The 20365-nt window shown below is 41.6% G+C and overlaps 1 protein-coding gene across 37 annotated transcripts in view; it reads right to left on the minus strand.

The window, feature by feature from the left end:
• Positions 1-18649, minus strand: part of adgrl2a (adhesion G protein-coupled receptor L2a) — a 101232-nt gene extending 82583 nt beyond the window's left edge. For 35 of the 37 annotated variants that reach the window (XM_068591722.1, XM_068591734.1, XM_068591718.1 and 32 more), the window contains exon 1: positions 7924-8915. The gene's annotated coding sequence lies outside the window, so the exon portion shown is untranslated. Of the gene's footprint in view, positions 1-1848; positions 1994-7923; positions 8916-18615 lie in introns of those variants that run through there. The other 2 variants (XM_068591702.1, XM_068591703.1) reach the window with 2 other exon arrangements.
• Between the last annotated feature and the right edge of the window lie 1716 nt (positions 18650-20365).

The raw sequence follows: 20365 nt of genomic DNA on the forward strand, positions 1-20365 counted from the left end.
GGCAGCCTGTATATGTATTTTTCCTGTGTAAATGCCAAAAAGATCCAATCATACAGACACACCGAGGTGTCAATATTAAGCATTCCAATTTTCATTATAAATAAATGAATAATTTGATGTCTCCATTTACACACACACACACATTCAGGAGCTCAACTTATCTGCAGTATTTAAGATGTTTATTACCTAACCCCCCCCGGCAGTAGAGGACGAGTTGGATCCAACAGGCAGCAGTAGATGCCAGGCCTGGCACAGCTGTACAAGCAAAGCTGTAAAGAGACGTCACCGGCCACTGTCGCTCAATCTTCCCCTATGTTAATCCCACACTATCTGCATTCACGTCAGCCCCACTCCTCGTGTTCCTGCATTGCTATTCACACTCCTAAGTTCAATTTGGCAGGAAAGTGGACATGTTGCATCACTTCTGCTGGCTGAAAATCCTCTCGCCATTGTTCCCCTCCAATAATCTTTTTTCTGAGACAGCGTGATGATCCAATAGTCATTTTTTTTCGGCAAGATGTTTCTCGCCTCTTGTTTTGTCTTTCAGGTATCTACTGAACCAAATAGTGTGTGCAAAAAAAAATGAGGTATACTAATTCCTATACCAGATCCAAGCTAGCTCTGTGACATCTAACAGCAGCGTAGCAGATATGAGTATGAGTATGCGTATGAGTGTTAAAAGCCTTTAATGCCCCTGAATCTCTTTTTAGCTGATCAGATCATCTTCTGAATGGCTTCAATACACAAGCAGGGCGGCGTGTGTACAGAAGAGTCAGCTCCATTTATCTCTATTCATCATTTACAATATTAGGGAGACCAAAACCTTCTGTCATGTCAAACCCCAAACTGTTACTGTAGCTGGACAAATGCGCTGAAGAGTGAACACTCAAGTGGTGGCCAGGCTTTACTCAGCCGGCGCTCTTAAACCCCGCGATGTTTCACCGGAATTTTAAACTCAAGCTCCAACTCCCGGCCCTTAGGGCAGAAATATTATTTTAACATCTCTTTTTTCGGGACTGACATTTTGTCCCCCTGTTTTCAAATGCTTTCCCAAGAAGCTTTTCTCCAGTTGACCCAAGCCAGAGACCATTGCCTCTGGCTTGTCACGGAGAGGAGAGTGATGCGGTTCTATGGGCAGCAGAGAGGGAGGCTCTGTACTGAGACAGCAGCAGGTGCAGCCGTGACAGTTGCCGTGTTGTTGCTAGCCCCACACTGTAGTCAAGATGAGGTTCACAGATGTAGCCACTCAGTGCAGTGGTTTATTGGCTGCCTGAAACAATGCATCTCTGTCAAGAACAACTCCTCCTAAGGCCATTTCACTCTAAGAGTGCTCTGTATGAAACAAGGCGGAGAAAAACCTCATTCTGACACACAAGGTCAGTTCTGCTCCACAGCAACACAATCAAAGTTCCCCTTGCTCTGCCAAAAAACTAAACAAATTCCAACCTGGTGCAATCATGCTGAATTGCACCAGGTTGAAGGGTTTGAGCCACATTTTCATCGAAAAAGGGTTTTGTCCATCGAAACCATAATCATATTAATAATAATAATCCGAATTACAGTTGTATGTAACTTCTGCACAAATGCATTTATTTAAAATGCTCCAATAATTGTAGTAATTTATAATTCACACACATTTTTCTACAAATTATTGCTACAAGCAATGTCCCTGTTTTGGAATGGATTATTATCAAGCGTTTCTCGCGCGCATGCTTTCAAACCGAGCAGCACCCAGGGCTGCACTTTACCCCCAGGTGCGTCTTGCAAGACATGCATTCCAATCATGCGACACGTTCAATATATATCGCGCCCATTTTTTTTTTTTCTTAGTGTGGAGAGAAAGCAAACCTGGTTCCTTTCTTCAATTCAGACCCTCGAAGTAGTCCGCACAGTCCAATCCAAGGTAGTGTTTTGTTGAATCTCCGACTAGTGGAGATCTGAGATAATATGACTGTTGTTTTCCTGTAAAGCACCCAGTCTCTGCTTGTTCAATTACTGGAAGGAGCCTCAACGAGAGCGGTTAAATCATTTGCAGAGACATTATCTACGCAGAGAGAGAAAGACAGAGGGAGAGAGAGCGAGAGAAAGAAAGACAGAGGGAGAGAGAGAGAGTAAGAAAGAGAGAGAGAGAGGGAGGGGGAGGGAGGGAAGGAAGGAGGGAGGGAGTGAAGAGAGCATACATAGGAGGCCAAACTTTAGTCTATAGAGGAAACAGAAACATTTTTTTTGTGGACCACACATGGAGGGTTCTTTGAGGATAAAAGCAGCAGGATTCATGATTCACTGCAGGAAATTAATAGACTAATACAGTTCTCTCTGTTTGACTGCCAAAAGAAACACGTAATAATATTGAATTGTTTTCATTACAGGTGATGATGGATATCTATGCAGATTATGAGATGTACACAGAATTTATGAGCCAGCGACCTCAAAGTTCTTTCTTCCTCACATATGTCGCCTACAAACAAAACCAACTCACAAGCGCTCATCTGTCAGCGTGAGCAATCATTAAGAGATAATTTGATTGTTTTTTCAACCTCGGCTGTGTTTGATGTCTCTGGCATGGTAGCAATTGAACAGACAATTATTTTGTTGATTAGCTTAGTTTTTAGCAAGTTACCATGCCTGTGATATTCCTCTGAAACTCCCAGACCAGACGCTCAACTCCATCTGACTTGGCAACGACATGACAAGAACAAAGCTTCCACACTCCCCAACTAAATACTGTACAATAAAATGTCCTTTATCAAAGCCTCAGCCTTCCAAACCAACCGGATAACCAAATAAGCATATAGGATGAAAACAGCTGCGATGCAGACTCTTAAAAAGTGAACACAAACATTACATGTAAAATGCATCTGGCAGGAGTTCAACTGCAAAGTAGCCAGGACTGCATTTACTTGCGTTTCTCGTTTCTCGTTTTTTTTTTTTTTTTTTTTAGTTTGACACCCGCATCTTTGCTGTATTTGATCGTTCAAAAGCACCGTTGCTTTGAAAACTGCATTCAAACGTAAAGAATTCATTACATGTGAGCGACTAGCGAAGCTTTCTGAATTAAAGCGCTCTCGGTGTATCAATACGCACATACATAAGAAGACCCAGCAAACTACAACCGGTTCTAATCTCACACATTGAACAACTATTGGTGTCTTTTTTTTTAGTTGTTTGTTGCAAAATACATCTTTAGCATTCGGTATTCTGGGAGAGTATTGTAGTGCGCTTAATTGCTAAATAGTACGTAAGTGAAGACAATACGAATGTAAATCATTTGAAAGACAAACACAGCTAAATAGTACAGCTCCAATCAACATAAATAAATTAAAACTGAAATGCCATTTTGTACAAAATTAAAATGGTGTTTTAATGTTCCCAATTTTTCACTTTGCTGGAGCCATCTCAGTCTAAACATACTGAAACAAACCAACTGCCTGACACGAAATTATTTTTGAAAAAGAAAAAAGGGCACGAGGAATACAACTTATCTCAAGTGCATTGAGTCAGAATTGTCAAGGACAACAGCAGCCCATATAGAGGCAATATATTGCCATGGTGTGTTTACCCACACCATTCCTAAATAACAGGTTCGTCGTGTTGGAAAAAGGGGCTTTTAAGTGTGGAAGTGCTTCACTCTCCTATAATCCAGCCGAGACATTACTGCTTCCCCTGGCAGACGTCCGCAGATCCCCCCTCTCACCCAGCCAGGCCTTGCGCTCGGCTGCTATGGCAGAGCCGCAATAACTGCTGTTTGCTTAGAGCCTTGCCTCCCAGGTTCTCCTCTGTCACACAGAAATTGAATATTTTCCTAAATAGTGTTGCAGCTGTGCACAGATAAGGGCAAGTCCTGTTCACATAGCACGAAGAACGAGACAGGGTCATCGTGCGTGGTTGGGTGTGTGTGTGTGTGTGTGTGTGTGTGTGTGTTGTCTATATCAAACATGTCTTAATTATAAATAAAAAAAAACGTTTACCAAATTAAATGAGCGCAAAAAAACTAGCATGTACTGTATAAAATAGAATTCTGAAAAATCATGTTTAATATTTTCAAATGTTTGCAATGTTCTTATTAACTTAAAATTATACAAGTGATACAAATAGTTATAACTTTAGCGACAGCACTAATTTCAATATTTAAAATAATAATAAGGCTTTAAAAAAAATCCCACTAAAAGGGGAGGTATTCTTGTTTTGGATTTTTGCGCAACGCTTTATTGACACACGTATTGGGAGTGACCTAAATACATATTGCTAATAGCACACAGCATAGCGCATTCGAAAACCCAGGTAGGTGTTTCCAACGGCCAATATATTGCCCCCAATTGTTTAGGTGGGCGGGGGGGGGGGCGTTTTCACGTCCCCGTTTTTGCACTTTGCACTTCCTTTTCTCCTAAATACCTTTCAGAGAAGCACAAAATGGGTGACGCACAAAACCAGAGATGCCAGATTGGCTCAGGGAGGCTGCCACTTAACCAGTGCACAGAAAGCTATGTGAGAGCCATCGGCTAATATCCATGTTGTTTCTTGTCACCAGAGTTTGAATTGACCCTTACGTTCCGCTGCCTGTGTCCTCCCAGTGTAATGTTCTGCTCGGAAATTATTTAGGCAAGCAGAAAGTTTCACCTGCCATTTCAGGGGCACCGAATCCCCGCCACACCAGAGGCCTTTGGCGAGTGGAAACAAATGTTTTTTTTTACAAAATGGCAGGGAGGGGAACACACTGCCGCACAGCGTTTTACTGATTGCCGATCGTAAAATAAAATCAGTCATGAAAGGGGAGGTTTTTTTGGCCCACCGAAGGCCTGCACGTTACGTAGAATGTGCCACAGCTTTCTTTTACAGCCTTGTTTCTTCCCTCTAATAGGGAGCAGTTATCTGCACAGTATGACTCCATGTAGGTGGTTTAGCAACAGCAAAGATTGCATCTGAAAACACAAACCCACAATTTACACGGCAAATAAGCAATGTGATGTAAATCCAAATGATTTAACTCCCTGCAATCCTCTACTTCTGACGCATTCACAACCTCAATCATTTACTGGATTTGTCTACGAGGTAGCTAAGGAGGTGTTCACCATGAATAAAGGCTTGGCTTCCCTCGTGCAATGCTAGCACAGACAATCCCTTCAGCAGCATGGCAACCTTTACATCAGTCATATAGAGTTGCCAATCGCTGCTCAGACAAAGACAAAGGGTAGATTAAAAAAAAGTGAGCAAAGGGTGCCACTGGTCAGCATGTGTGTACTCTTATTGAATGAAATCAATAACAAATTACAGATTAAAAATCGGTCGAGGCTATGAAAGCTGCGTTACGTGTGTGTCGTGCGCCAGCCAGAGACCCACAGTTCTGGGGTTGAAAAATACGGCAGCAGTAAATGAAGCAACAGTCGGTAATGTCACAAATTTTGATCAACCATCACTCATTCAATCTCACCGAGCCTTGAGTCTCATGTGCTGCCAGAGTGTCACATAAAGAGAATAGAGTGATATTTAGCACTTTGTCTGCCCCAAACCACATAGAAGTGTGCTGTGCTGTATTGATCTGCAAGTAGAGATGAACGCTGAAGCAAAGAGGGGCAATCTGGCGCTCTGGCAGATCAAGAGCAGCTGCAGTTCTTTGAAACCGGACGCACTTCCACTGAAACAAGGCTACAGACCGAGAAAGGTACTTTCTCTCTCGCATTGGACTCGTCGGCGAAATGCTCATAATGGCACGCTCGAGCACAAGGTATCAAACACAGAGACACCCAAGAAGACAAATTTCATTTTTAAATCTGCGTTCACGAGTAGTTTGTACTATTTACAATGAGCACCTGTTTTTAAAAGGCGCTGACAAACTACAAAATTGCTACAGTGATAATTAAGAATGAATGCTTTCAATACAGGTTAAAGTTTTTTTAATGTTTTTTTCCCCCAGCATTACACTATTTACTCTTTGGGGTTTGCTGTACAATTATCCTTTTGTGTGGAAGCTTTGACATATTCTCTCACACCAACACACACACAAATACAAGTGAGATTATGGTATACGCAATATGTCATACGGACCTTCGCACAAGTAAGAGGAGAGATACACAAGACTTTCAGTTTTACAAGCTCACACACACTCGTTCTCAAGCCTTTCAGGCTCAGCTGAAAACCAATGGCAGAAAATACGTGTTCTCCATTGTGCAAGGGCTCTGACCACTTTGATATGCTAATATCTTCCCTCAGAACAGCTGGAATTTGCACTTACATTAATTCAAACATTTTTTTATGCACAAACATGTGAAAACGAAGTTTCACAATAAATTGGCTTGGGAAAGAAGTGTTGCTCTTGGAGCCTGATTCAAGCGTGTATTGGCTTAAATCTTACACATTCCTGAAAACTCAAATAGGCTGCCTTTGTATTTAGCTGAATGTCACTTTGTTATGTACGCTGAGGGAGATAAAGCCACTTCATCCTCCACACACTATTCTTTTGATTTCTATCTTCTCAAGGAAACCGTCAGAGAACAGGTCGTGGCCATTCAATCACGGTTGTATTACAATGCACAGTTGATTAAAAAAAAAAAACTCAACAAATGTCACATTTCGCAGTAATTGTATATTCCTCTGTTGGACAGCTATTATGAATGTGTTCTACCGAGATGTTTCACACCAATGAGACACATTCAAGGACTCTAATCGAGGCAGTAATTCGTAGCCCCCTTAAAAATCGTAATATCAGACACACAACAAAAAACAAAAATGCATCTAATCTGAGGGCACGTGAAGGCTGTGGCGAAACGTGTCCCAGTCCGCTGATCGATCACTGGGGACTGCTGCTGTGCCCCGAGCGGCCACGCATCAGCGGCTGGCCGCGGTGTGTTCCTCGGGCCAGGAGAGGCGCACACAGCGCGCCGCGTGTGCGCTGCGCTCCGGCTGCCGACTCTTTAACACATGGTTGACAAGACGCGTTTGGAATCGGTAGGCCTAAATAATACATGTGCAGTAAAAGGATCTAATTTTACAGCCACTCTGCGCCGACTGGGGTTGAGTTAAGTCGAAGAACCTACATATTCCCCTATTTTTATTTTGATGTTGCACGTTTTTGTTTTCTCTTCTCCCTTTGATTGATTTCCATGACATTTCCTATACGCTTGTAGACACCATTGCGTCACGAGCTCTGTATTTAGCCAAAACTAATTATTACACTGGTAGGCGAGCCTCAGCCTGATTTTCTTCTTTCTTTTCTTTCTTTGGACAAATAGCCTAACCCCAATTATAATGGATTAGCCTGTGAATGCTCAAGAATCACACCGACATCGCTTCTCAGGTCACAGCTTCCAGCATAAATCCCCTATTCAAACCAACAAGACCATCAGTGGATTACAGAAAAAAAGAAAGCCTCTGTGACTAGCACCACCAACAAACTACACTTCAACTCTGGAGGCGTACATTCCGATTTAATGGCGCTTTACATGTTCTGGTTCACGTAAATGCGCTGCTCCCCCACTTTTTGAATAGTTTCCATTCAACCAAACTCGGCGGCCGATAATCAATCCACATCTGGTTATGTTTTGATGAATCATTTTTCAATTAACCACGGTACCTCACGGACCATTTAAATTACTACAAATAGAGGTGTCCCGCTGTAAAGCCTCATTCATTCTTCAAACCCAATTGTGTTTCTCCTGATGAAATGAATCCCGACATTTTATACTTTTTGAGTTTTTTTTTTAAAGAAGCTAAATGCACCACGAGACTTGAGTGATGTATAATGTTGTGATATTCAAAGTCAAAAAGCGAAAGCAAAGGCTGCCAAGTGACCGAGCAATGAAAGAAAAGTTACCACACTCCACAGCAACTTGTCACAATAGCCCAGGCTGCTGCTTAGAGGCTGATTTATAAACGTGGTGATGACCCCCATAAGGTACAAACGGAATGTTAAAACAAAACTATTCTTACCTTTCTTGAAAAGCTGTGGAGCCAAACAGGCTGAAATGAAGTCGGTGGGGGGGGACGTGAACTGTAAAAAAATGTCAGATTGTGGAAAGCGAGTCTGATGGGAACTCCTCTGCAGCGAAGAGAGTGCGTCTGCAGGTCTGAGGCATGCTCCCCTGATCTGGGACGGAGGCTGGCTATCAGGCGGCAGGTCCCCCTCTCAGCCCGTACATTCCCCTGCAGCAGACGCACACGCTTCCATGGCCAGCAAGGTGTTGCTCTGCGCTCAGTCCTGACTCATCAACACCTCGTGGACCTCTGTGCGGATCATCTATTCTCGCGCTCTCCCGTGCGCCGTTCACTCCCGAAGCAGCGACAACAAACAAGAGAAGCGGAGCTTGGGGACCCAGACACACACACACACACACACACTCACACACACACGCGCGCGCGCGCAAAAGAAGAGAAAAAAAAGAAGAAGAAAAAAAAAAAAGCACCCCCAGAAAGACAGAGGGACTGAGAGGGACAGAGTGTGGGGCTTTCAGTGTCTGTTGGAGGGGAGAGCACCGGTCTCCCGCACGCGGCTTCGCTCGGCTCCTCTGAATGACACTGGGAAGACGGGGCAAGTTTCAGCGGTTCGCCTGTGGAAAAGATCCCGCTCACAGTGTTGAGACACTTGGTGGAAGCGGCGCGGAGCGGGGCTTCCAGTAAACAGCGCCAGTGCAGTGGCGAGCAGGCTGCCGTCTGCAGGAGCCGTCTGAGCGGAGGGCTGCGCCAAAACCTGGCATGGAGTCCACGTCCTCGCGGACTCGGAGTCTGGTTCTGTGCGAGGAGACGAATCACGTCAACTTCTTATCATGCCCGACAGGAATCAGCTCACGTTGTGTCTTCTTTTTTTTCTTCTTCTTCTTCTTCTTTTTTTTTAAACGTAGATTCTGTTACGTCATACAGAAATGGCGGAGGTTATCAATAAATACCCTCCTCATTTTAGTCCCTTCTTTTTGTCTGCTTAGAGATGCACCACTGCCTTCCTTTTGGGCATGAGAGGCCCACGCTCTGCCACAGTAGGCAGTCCAGTCTATTCAACCAATGACAGAGGACTCCTTCTACTGTAATAGTACCAAGCATCAAAAGAAACATGGACGTACAGACACCCCCCCCCCACCCTTTCCCTCATTGTAACAGGCCCAACAGGATAACACGCTGGCAGCAGTGGTCAAGCCGCTGATGGTGCCGCTGGTGCTGCTGGAGCTGCTGGAGCTGCTGGTGTGTGTATAAGCCAAGTAGTTTTTCATATCAAGAGTCTCTCCTCAATTATGGGTATTTTTTTCCACCCTTGCACTTTTCTTCTACATGATTCATGACGCCATTCAGCAGTCATGGGGATTTTTGTCAGGCCGCCATTTCTTTAACCCTTTGACTTGTTACCGTAAGCTGTGAGTTACGTTGGTGGTCCACAATTCATAGTCACTGTAATGCAGTTGAATACAGTTTGATCGGCACAATATGTCCACGGGACATTCCCAGTTGTAATATATTATTTTCTTTTTTTCATTCAAACCCTCAGGAAAAGTCAAAATTATTTTCCTTCAAGTAAGAAATCTAATTTTCAAGGCCACTGCTGTTTTTCATATTTTCATGAGGGCCTCTATCTTGAAATCAGAATATGTAAAACGAAGCAAAACAAGCAGGTTTTCTCTCTGCGTTTGGTGAAGACTTGGAACATGTTATGATCTGGTTGAGGAATTCTGTCCAGAAACATTATCAGGCAGGACGTGGGTACACACCTGGCTTCAATAAAAACTGTCCTTCACCCACTATGTGGAAATGTGAAGTTGAGTCATGCTTGCCAGGTGAAGGTGAACACAGCAAAGGGGCAGACTTATGTTTTCATAAGCATAATTTTACATAATAATACAGCCATTTTTTTTGCAAGGGACAAAAAAGAGAAAACAGATGTAATAAAAGGTCACCCAGTGGCAGGCATCCATATCTGGAGATATGTTTATGTATAAGCCAAGACTAAAAACACATGTGGTGTCTCTATGGCTGCAGTGTTGAACAGCTTAAACTGCCATTTTGCATGAATTCATTTGAATCTGCTTCCTCAGATTGTCAACAGAGGGCATTAGACTTGTATTGCTATTCTTCTGGATGAACATAAATAATTGAACTGTAAAATTCACAGGCAGATTAAATCAAAACAGGTGAAGACGGAGACATAATTTTGAATCACGCGGTAATTACAATTATTTTGCTAATTATAGGCCACCTTGTGTGTGTGACCCGAGCCTGTGCAGTCATTTCTTTGACGAGTCACAGCGGTTGCACATAAATTGTTTATGTGAAAGTGTTTATGATCAACTGTGATATAATCATATCTTGCAAATGCGGCACAATATTGCATGTAATCACTCACCAAATGGCGCATGATAAACGCTGGCTCTTGTGCACAGTTCTCCAAAAGCACAAAGGTGAAAAACAAGGACAGAAATGATGGCAGCATTTGACGTAAACACATACTCAATAACTAAGCTGAAAACGTAAGTGACGGGTAGTAAAGATGTAAGCACAGTGGTCTTCTGTCTCCATATCAGTTGAAAATGATGGCACATGCTTTGGCTAGACCGCAGTCATCCATGGTGAGAGTAAACATGTCCCCCCATTTCCCATGTGCCTCCAAGCCTGCCTCTTAACCTTCAATTGTTCACCTAACAATGCTTATTGGTTCCTTCCTGAAATATTTGCACATGATTGACATTTCAGACACACATGACCAGTCACAGGACTGCTTCTGACCCTCAATAAGTCATTCTCTTGCTTGATGAGGGACAGAGATTTGGCCAGGTTATAAGCTTCAGAGCACAATTTATAAAGGCACATCTAACTTCGATCACTTAATTATTTGTTCATTAAGTGGGTTTGTCCTTTATTTTGAAGTTTTAATACATTTTACTGGGCTTGACCGAGACATACACCAGCAGAGTTTGCCAAGTCGCAGAGTCTGTCATGTACTAGTGCGACCAACGTGACCAAAATAATCAAAATGTGTTAAACTGCTGTAATGGAACTGCTTACAGTTTACTAAATGAAAGCGAAGCTCAGAGAATCGGCTCTAGGACACTGAAAGGCGGTTGCATTTCTTATTTTCATCTTGTCACACCTCTCCCAGCCACCAGAGCAAAAGTTCAAAGTGAAGCTTCAAATATGTGAACTGCGAACTGGTGATGTTTCTTTCCCCGCTTCGTTTGCATGAAATCCAGCAGCTCAATCTGTTCCAAACCAAGTGAAACTCACAACTACACCGACTCTCTCCGTGTTCTCTCATCAATTTAGTCAAGCCGGCTGTAGTGGTCTCCCTGGATATCAAACTCTCAGAGTAGTCTCACAATCAAAGGAGGCCTCTCTACACATTGCAAACTTGGTTAATATTTATGTAGCCATGGGCAACAATGCAGCGGTGAGTTTTGACCTCACTTGTGCAGCACCACGAGGAGTGGCCCTGTTTCTGCACTGGTTTAACTGGGCCAAGAGCTTATTTAGGGAAGCAACAGGGCTGGCATAGGCTTATTAAAAATCTGAAGCATCACTGTGTGTGATATTTTCATAAGTTTGAATACTTACAAAGCTTTTTTGTAAATTGTGCATGAGGATGTTGAATTTTAAATTGCGACTGATGTGGTAATAAATAATATAGAATTGAAAAGCCTGTACTTGAAGTTGGTTTTTTGTCTTTCTTTTCAAGATGTATTTTGACAAGACCTTGACATTAATATGTTTGCTCTTGTGTTACAGAGTTCCTGTTAAAGGAACATTTTAAGATAGCTAGACATTTTATTCTCACCTACCCTCATTATTTTCACAAGCTTTCACTTTGCTGCTGGGGTTAATTAAAAATGAATGGATTACCATATGTTAATGAAAACCTGTTTTTATGTGTTTTTAAGTTGCTTGCTGACTACTTTGGTTAATCTTTTGAGTGTTTTTCTCAAGGCTCATATTTTTAGTGAAATACAATAGCAATAGGTTTTTTGCACTAATATGAATCTGACCCAAAATCCATAATGGATAAAAGAGAAAGATTGTGTTGATCCCTCTCCCTTTTTTCCTCATTAAACAGACTAAAGAAAAGCAGCGAAGGCAATCAACTTCTGTCTAAACGTAAATCAACATGTGTACTCTGTGAGCTGACACACCAAGTAAAATATTATCAAATCAAGTCCCAATGAATGATCTCATCATTCTGCTCAAATTTCAGTTATTTAATCACTCCGTCTGTCCAAAAATGCTGCTTTAGCCAGTCCCCCCTTAAAGCGGCCAGGACTTATAATTGACCCAGCAGACAGGAAGCAATTAAAAAGAAGTCAAACACATGAGGGGCTTCGAGATCAAATTTGAAAAAAGCAAGGTCCAGTGTGGGCATGTTGGGCTCTGGCTTGCACAACTGTCAAATAAGTTGAGTGTTAAAAGACCACAGTACATAAACAAAACCTTTCAAGAAAATGTAAACATGAAAAAGTCTTCTAAACTATGTTCTTTAATCAAAGTTTTTCAGAAATACACTTTCTGGTACAAAACTGCCTTTTGCTCTTTCCGAGGTTTGATGTGTGAATGTGTGCGTGTTGGTTTAAACAACCGTAGGGGAGCGACGGATATAGGTGAAGAATCTCTATTCAAATGTTTTGTATGGAAACCTAGCCAAGTGGAAACAGATGTGCCTCACTTTTGACCTATAAAAAAATGATATATGGTCACAAGTAATAAGGTTCAGCAGAGGCCAACGGTTCCAATTTGCTTCACTTTGCCGTGTTGTGCTCTGTGTTGTGTAAATGTGGACATATTTTACAAACAAAAGATGTGGCATTTTCACTGTGGACCAAGTGAATGCTTAGTATACTTTGAAATGACCGGGCTGAAAGAAAGATCCATTTATTCGCTCGTGCTACACGTTTAAAAAGGTTTTCTGTCAAGTACAATGTTATCACAATTATAATTCATCAAGTTGATGTATTATAATTCGAAAACAGAGTTGTTCAGAAACAGAGAACATCTGTGATGTTTTTCACGTCTACATTTTTTAGGGAATTCTAAAACTAATAAGCTAACATTTTCTTTGCATCGTTGTTATTTTTCAATTGTCTCTCCCAGATTTAAAGACATCCACATAATATTCCCACAGTGATGAGGAAAGTGTAGGACTCCAGATGTGTTATGCCAGTTGCAATACTGCATCAATCAGAAAAAAAAACATGTCTGGTTCTTCAGTTTAGTGAAAATAATAGCACGATTAAGAATCACATTATTTCAACAGAGCCCTACATTACCTCAATAGAGACTTTCTAATGACTTTCTGACAGAACAAAACAACAACTACACAGCGATCAAATCAAATATGACCTTCATATGCCTGCTGAAAGAAGAAGAGAGTCTCAAAAGTACTGATGAAAAGGAGGAGCAGGTCAGTGTGAACAAGACAATGCTTCAAATTCTGCCTCTACCTGGACAGACAATAATAGAAATCAACTTTATTAGTGAAGTGTGCAGAGGATAATCTGTCTGCGTTAATACCCTTCAGTACAAGAGGAAAACGCCTTTAATTGTTCTCTCTAATGAAGATGAATACTATACTGCAAAGACAGAGGGAAATATGTGACCTCACCAGTCCCTTTAGAGGTCAATAATCTTTTACAATAATTGCCTGAAATTTTAATTGAAGCAAAATCTTGCCGAAGCATTCATCATTGTGGACAGACATTCCTCTCTTCAATTTTGCATTCTGATTAATTCCACTAATTTAAAAGTAACTGCTTTGTGCCAGTATAAAGGAACACAATTATAAGTTTTAAATACATATAGCTTATTTCCATAAAACATTACTGTTCTAAATACAGAAGCTGCTCACCAAGGCATAAAAATGGCCAAATTCATGCTTGCTATTGCTGCAGATGCTTATTACCAAGGCAACAACAATCTTTGAAGGTCTTTCAACTTGTCAAAACTTGCAAATATGACTAAACAACTTGTTCTTGAGGGCTGATTACTTTTACAGAGGTGTGTTTCCTGCCAAATGTGTCAGGAAGCACGAGCCTTTTCCAATGTGCAAGGTTGTATATAAATACTGCCAATGACAAAAGCACATTATTTAATACATCCTTTAATAGGTCTGTAATTGCACTCGTCCGAATCATTTGACACAACTGTTTATTACGCCAAATTAGTCTGAATGAAATCTTTCCAAGCCAATCAAATAGTTTGCTTGATTAGTGGTGTGCTCTTCCTGGCACACGGAGGAACAGATGAATCCAACAGGGGGAAAAGACAGGGCAACTCCAATTTCTGAGGACAATGAACTAAATTGTTCTGTCCCAATTTCTCAAGAGATACTTTGTAATCACGGCTAATTATTGTTGCACGGTAAAGTAGGAAAGGAACAATCGTCCTTGTTCCAGACTTTCCACGAGTTTGCAAAATTGAGCGATATTTGGAAGATTTGCAGAAGTTCCATTACTGCACAGCAGATACATGATCAACCCGGCAGAGGATAACATAAAAAACTATCTCTACTGATTTGATACTATACAACTTTTGATATTCCAAACACACTGCTCAGTTCTTCCTTGGGGGTTTGTCATTCACTAATTAATTCACAGATTAAATATGCCATTGTGTAATGGTGGTTATGATATGATTTACATATGAAATAGTGTCAATACTGCACTACAAAAACATTTTCATACATGTAAAGGCCCTCTATTAAAAAGATTCATAAGTAAACATATCAAAAGAAATTCTGTTACACAATTAATGGATTGTTATTACTGATACATTAAGATGTAAGTGGCATATAATTGTTATAGCTGATTGAGATGTTGAATGTTATACGAATGGATTATTTCATATAGGCTACTATTAAATACAACAGTATTTCTATCCATAACAGTCATATTTTTTTTAAATCATATGTTGTGTGTACAATCTGTGAAGTAGCTTAACTAGAAACTAAAGCAGTTGAATAGATGCAGTGGGGTAAAATGAAGCATGAAATAGAAACACTTAAGTTCTCAAATTGGTATTTGATCGTATATACTTTTAAATTACATGACGTTTTTGGGACATCAGACAAACGGAGACTGTTTTGTTATTTGTTTGTTAAGAGTTTCTGTAAATCTGATGCAGAGTTATGTCTGAGTGCACAGTTTCCTATCTGTCTGACCTGCTTGATACATTTATTGTGTTATAGACTCTGTGTGGATGATTTTTCACAAAACATTCTCAAGAACAACCCTTCAAGAATCAAATAGCCTTAACATAAATACCAGCTATGCTTACATTTGTCAAGTCCTTCAAAGCTAGCAACCTCAAATTCTTCTGCATTAGGGTTGAGCAAAGAGAGGAAAGTGTCAGAAAAGTCATGACTAACATAAATACCTTCATAAAAGGCTCAGAATAAATAGAGGTCAACATAATAAATGCAATAAATGTTCCACAGGCAAAAGTAAATGAAAATGTGGAATGATTCCCATCCTTTTTTCAGATGATGGGATAGGCTTGCCATGTTTAACCTAACGCTGGGATGTTTGATTAACTGTGTTAATCATTTCCCATCTGCACTGAGCCCCTGTCTCTGCCTTTTGATTAAATTCTGACTAGTCTTGCATTGTTCATTATGTGTACTTGTCAAATAATTGACTGCTTGAAGGCAAAAAAAGATTGTACGCCTTTCAATCTTGATGAGGAAGTGCTTTAATATCATGTCATTCACTTTGCATGGCATGTCCAGGAGACGGGGATAAGTACCTCACTCGCACAACCTTCTCGGGGGGTTTGGGGGTTATCATGAACACGCCCCGTCTGGGTTTCAACAAGCCTTTTCTCCCCAAGGTTCATGTCCAGGGTCAAACACTAAGACATTTGCCCCAGTTAATTTGGAGTACGTATGGAGGACACATGACTGGAATTCAATCCACAGCATGATCTCAAATGAGGGTGATTATGAATATTGTTAAAGTATGCTGTTAGGGGTAACAGAACAGATTTTATAAATCTACGAATGAAAAAAACAAAACATTACACTATAGAATGCCTGAATACCATTTCAGGTGTCTACTTCTGATTTTCGGGAGATTTAAATACCACCCTCCTTTTAATTACTTCACAGCACAAGTGCATCAAATCATAAAGCTATCAGCCTTCACCAAGGACTCAGCCCTTCCAAGATAATGATACCAAATCCATGCTATGTTATTCCGGAGGTTAAGGATGTGTAACTCCAGGCTTTTCTGCACCATCTTTGCTCACGGCTCTTAAAGCAGTCTTGTTTGTATAGTCTTTAATAAAGAAGCACACCACTTTGTATGCATATGCGGTAGACTGACAGGCGTACTTTACCTCCTCAAGGATAAACGGGAACCAAACACTCAACACGATTAGCCTTGACATAAGTGTAGCTCAGCTGAAGTGAATGTGGAATAAAAGACAGTAAGCAGGGTTTATGGTCATGTAAGACCCCATTTTGAAAATCGGTTATGAGCCAAGATCACCAAATCTATGTGTATAATTCATTCGTGAAAAAGGTTGTTTCCAGCAGTCCCAGTCAAATTGCTTTAGTGTGGAAGTAAAAGGAATTTACTTGCACGGTTCCACAAGAACCGCACACCGATGGACTTTCACTGTTGAGGCTTTCCCCTCGATTACTATGGCAACGTCCTAACTTCCCTTGCTAGGCTGCAGGTTTGTACTACATCACAAGTCTTGCTCCTTTTCAGCTTTAAAACTGCAGCTGCCAACATCACAGGGAACCCAGAGTGTTCATGTTTCAGATAATGATATTAAGTCGTTGACAGAAAAAAGCCAAGAATCACATCCTTAATATTTTGCCCGTGTCGTAAGAGAATGTTGAATTTTTCCATTTCAGAGACTATTTGCTCTCAAAATGAAGGCACCAAACAAACACAGTTTTCAAAACCTCTGGTTCTGAAAAGTGAAGCCCATCTGGAAGTGCCTCTACTTATATGCTTTCCGATGGCCAGAGGGCTGACTGCTCTTGTTGCAAAAAAAAGTCAGATTGTATAGAAGTCTCTGAGAAAATGACTCAACTTCTCACTTCTTTTTTTTTTCATTGTAAACATGAGTTTATTGTCTCATTTGCTAGGTTCAGCTACAGCATGATGTTCACTTGTAAAGTATGGTCCTATTTAGAGTCAAAAAGGCAATAAAGCAGGGTATGCTTTGGGCTGTGGCTACTTTGCGATTAACAGGTCGATACCACAACGTCATCCGTTCTGGGTGTTGTCCATTTTGTCAAAGAACTGAAATCCTTTAACAGTATATTTAAAAAATAAAAAAAATAAAAAGTCTTTCTGAGCTTCCTTAGAGAAATCGATGGATTGTGTTGTAATTCTTCTCTCTTTGATATATTGTTGTATTTGTAATTTGACATTGTGTATTTTTATCAGCAGCCAAAACCCAAGATGGCAATGGCCAAAATACTACACTAAAGACTTCCAAACCAATGTATACAAACCTATGGTTGACGTCACAATGAATATGACCACCTATACAGGCAAGGTTTTAAGCCACAATGTTTTCCGGAGTCCTTGTTAGGATTCAGAAACAGAAACACAGTGAGGCAGTTTAAAAGGAACAGCAGAGATCGAGAGAGGGATGGGTCAGTATGTCTGTTTTCGTGTGTGTGGGAGGTTCTCTCCAAATTACTCGAGTGAACCCATAGGTCACTGGTTTGTCATGGTAAACGTAAGCTGTTGGAATTGAGTTCAGGAGCTTTCCCACCATCGCCTCGAGGTGGCAAAGGCTCAGCCACCGCTGCATTCTTGTATGTCTTACCATTAAGACCCAGTGAAAGCCTTGGTGACAATGGTCATGTGGTCAATGAGGGTGAAGCAGTGGAAGCAGCCAAGACTTGGGCAAAGGGTAAGCACTCGGGAATGGACTCATTAAGTCACAGCTGTTGTGTTCAGAACAATGTGACTGGGACTCTTCTCTATCACCCAAACATTAAAAACCTCAGCAGAAGGTGGGGAGGGGGAGGTAGTTGTATCCTAACTTTGTCTCTGTGGACATAGTCAAAACTTATTGGGTTCTGTGTCCAAGTTTGAGAGATATTAGAGCAAGGAAGGTTGAATTTTAATAGGCTGCTACTTGTCATGTACACAAACATGATGGTGTCTGTTTCTTGTTTCACAAAGTACACAAGGAAGGAAACATTTACGATTTCATTTTTTCCCATCTGTACGTCTCAAGTGATTCAAGCTAACCTTGCTTTTAAATTCAGGAGCCCACTCAATCCCACGCCTCATGTCGACACAGTATGAGGAAGCCAGAGAAGCAAAGCCAGTGACCTCTCTGTGGTTTGGGGGTGTCGGAGTCATAACGCCCTTCCTCTCTTCACAAAGCAGTCCCCTGCTGCTGCAGCCTTGGTACTGCAAGGCTAATACCATAGCACTAGATTGGATTAGAGAAACAACTAACTGTGAGACGGAGCCCAGGCTCACCAGTGCCATTTCTCATGTAAATGCCACATCAGTTCATGGTGTCCTCTATAATAGAATGGATACAACACAGCAAAAGATTCCTTTGTCTGTAAAATTAGATGACATCAGTTTGTGTTATCTTTTTTTGGCCACTTTTGTAAAACTCTTAGCGCGCCTGGGAAATAACCAGAGGAGTGAGTTTCAGTCTCATGTCGTAGTGTATTACCCTGCAAGAGGTTTTCTCGGAGCGCTGAACTCTGGATTTTCTCTCAGTTTCTCTTTTCCTTTCCGTCCTGCAGTCGGCGATGTTTGTTTTGGAGCCGACAGCTGACTTTTGAGGATTCCGGAAGCCGGCCCACCAGCAGGTCTGAAATCTTAACCTGTAAAAACAAAGTTGCTATGATCAGAATTTATACTAATGGCAACAATGACGACCTGGCCCGCGAATGCTCTAAACATGTTGGCACGGTGAAGTTTAAACTTGTCTTTTAATAGGCTGCGCGTCAGGAAAGTGTTTTGTAATAGAACTTCTCCATTGCATGGCTTTACAAATGAAGCTAAATAAACAAGAGAATGGGTGCAGGAAGAACCAAAGAGGCTCACGCGCAGGTCAACAAATCCAAGAATTCCCACTTTTTCACTTCAGAAGCTTATAAGTCAAGAAACCTAGTCTCCAGCTGACAGAGCAGCGGACTCCCTCTTCAATATTTATTTGTCTTAAGGTGTCTGTGGATATGTCCTGTTTCTTTCCAGACGAGTCTTATGTGAGATCATGACTGCACATCTTCACATGACCCCTCGTCACTCAAGACCTTTCTCGCAGTTTCATAACAAGGTCCACCTGGATCCCATCATCAAGAGTCTCCAAAGCGGTTTGTGTGGGAAAAATATAATTAAAGTTAGTGGTTTCACATGTAATTATCACAACAAAGTCTGGGCCTTGTGCGCCCTGAGTACTTTGTTGGAAAAAGAAACCATTGTTTGTGTTTATCTTTGTGAATTAGCTCGAACCGGCTTTAAAATTAACTTGGATCTCTGAGGGTCTTTTTTTAAATCATCACAAATCCTCTCTAGCACATCCATTCATGCTTCGTCACATGCCCATGCTGAAGCCTCTCTAAATCCTCACAAACTTGTAGTTTGTTTAAAGTGAGGTGCAATATGATAAGACATCTCCTGAGAGGTGGGAGTCAGCTGCTTGGTCCCGTTTCAGGATAGTGCAGAAGTGTGTGTTGGTTACACACTGTATTGGCCTTCAACACACACACACACACACACACACACACACACACACACACACACACACACGCACACACTCACACACACAGAGCTAACCACTCTCCAAACAGCACCCCCGCACAGCTGTCTCCTTCCCCTGGGAGACTGTGAAGGCCAACTGTGCAGCCACTGAAATGAGCTGCTAATCCCTGTACAGGCTCCCAAGCATATTACAATGCACAGAGCCGCTGGTCCATCAGCCACTGTTTGAGTGTGTGTGACTGTGTGTGCTATCAGTCTATGTGCATGCATGTGTGCGCTTAGGCATGTGTCAATCTGTTTGAGTGTCAGCTGCATAAAGTAGTGTGTGTACATGAGAAGGTGAAAATGATTGTTGTTCCGGTCCTGCATGACCTCAGTAATAGCTATATATCCCCTTGCAGGGTTTTTTAAGAGCACAATAAATTGCCATTGCAGGAAGAAGATTCCACTTCTCCCCAACAAGTGTCTCTCTCCCCCTTCATTGGAGTCATTACTGGTGCTTATGAAAGTGAAATGAATCAGAGCGTGAGGGGATGGATGGGAGGTCATGGCCTCAGGGCCACTGGGGAGTGAGAAGGCATAAACTCATCACCTGGTACTGATGAAGGACTACTCACCTTAACCGCCATCTCTATCTGTCCACCATCACCATCTCCACCAGTTTTTGGCCTTGCCATACAGGCGAGCACAAAGATGAGGCAGAAGCAATTTTCTAC

Source organism: Clinocottus analis, unplaced genomic scaffold, assembly GCF_023055335.1.
Source record: "Clinocottus analis isolate CAN_PGR_092001 unplaced genomic scaffold, fCliAna1.0.p SCAF_25, whole genome shotgun sequence".
Lineage (NCBI taxonomy): Eukaryota > Metazoa > Chordata > Actinopteri > Perciformes > Cottidae > Clinocottus > Clinocottus analis.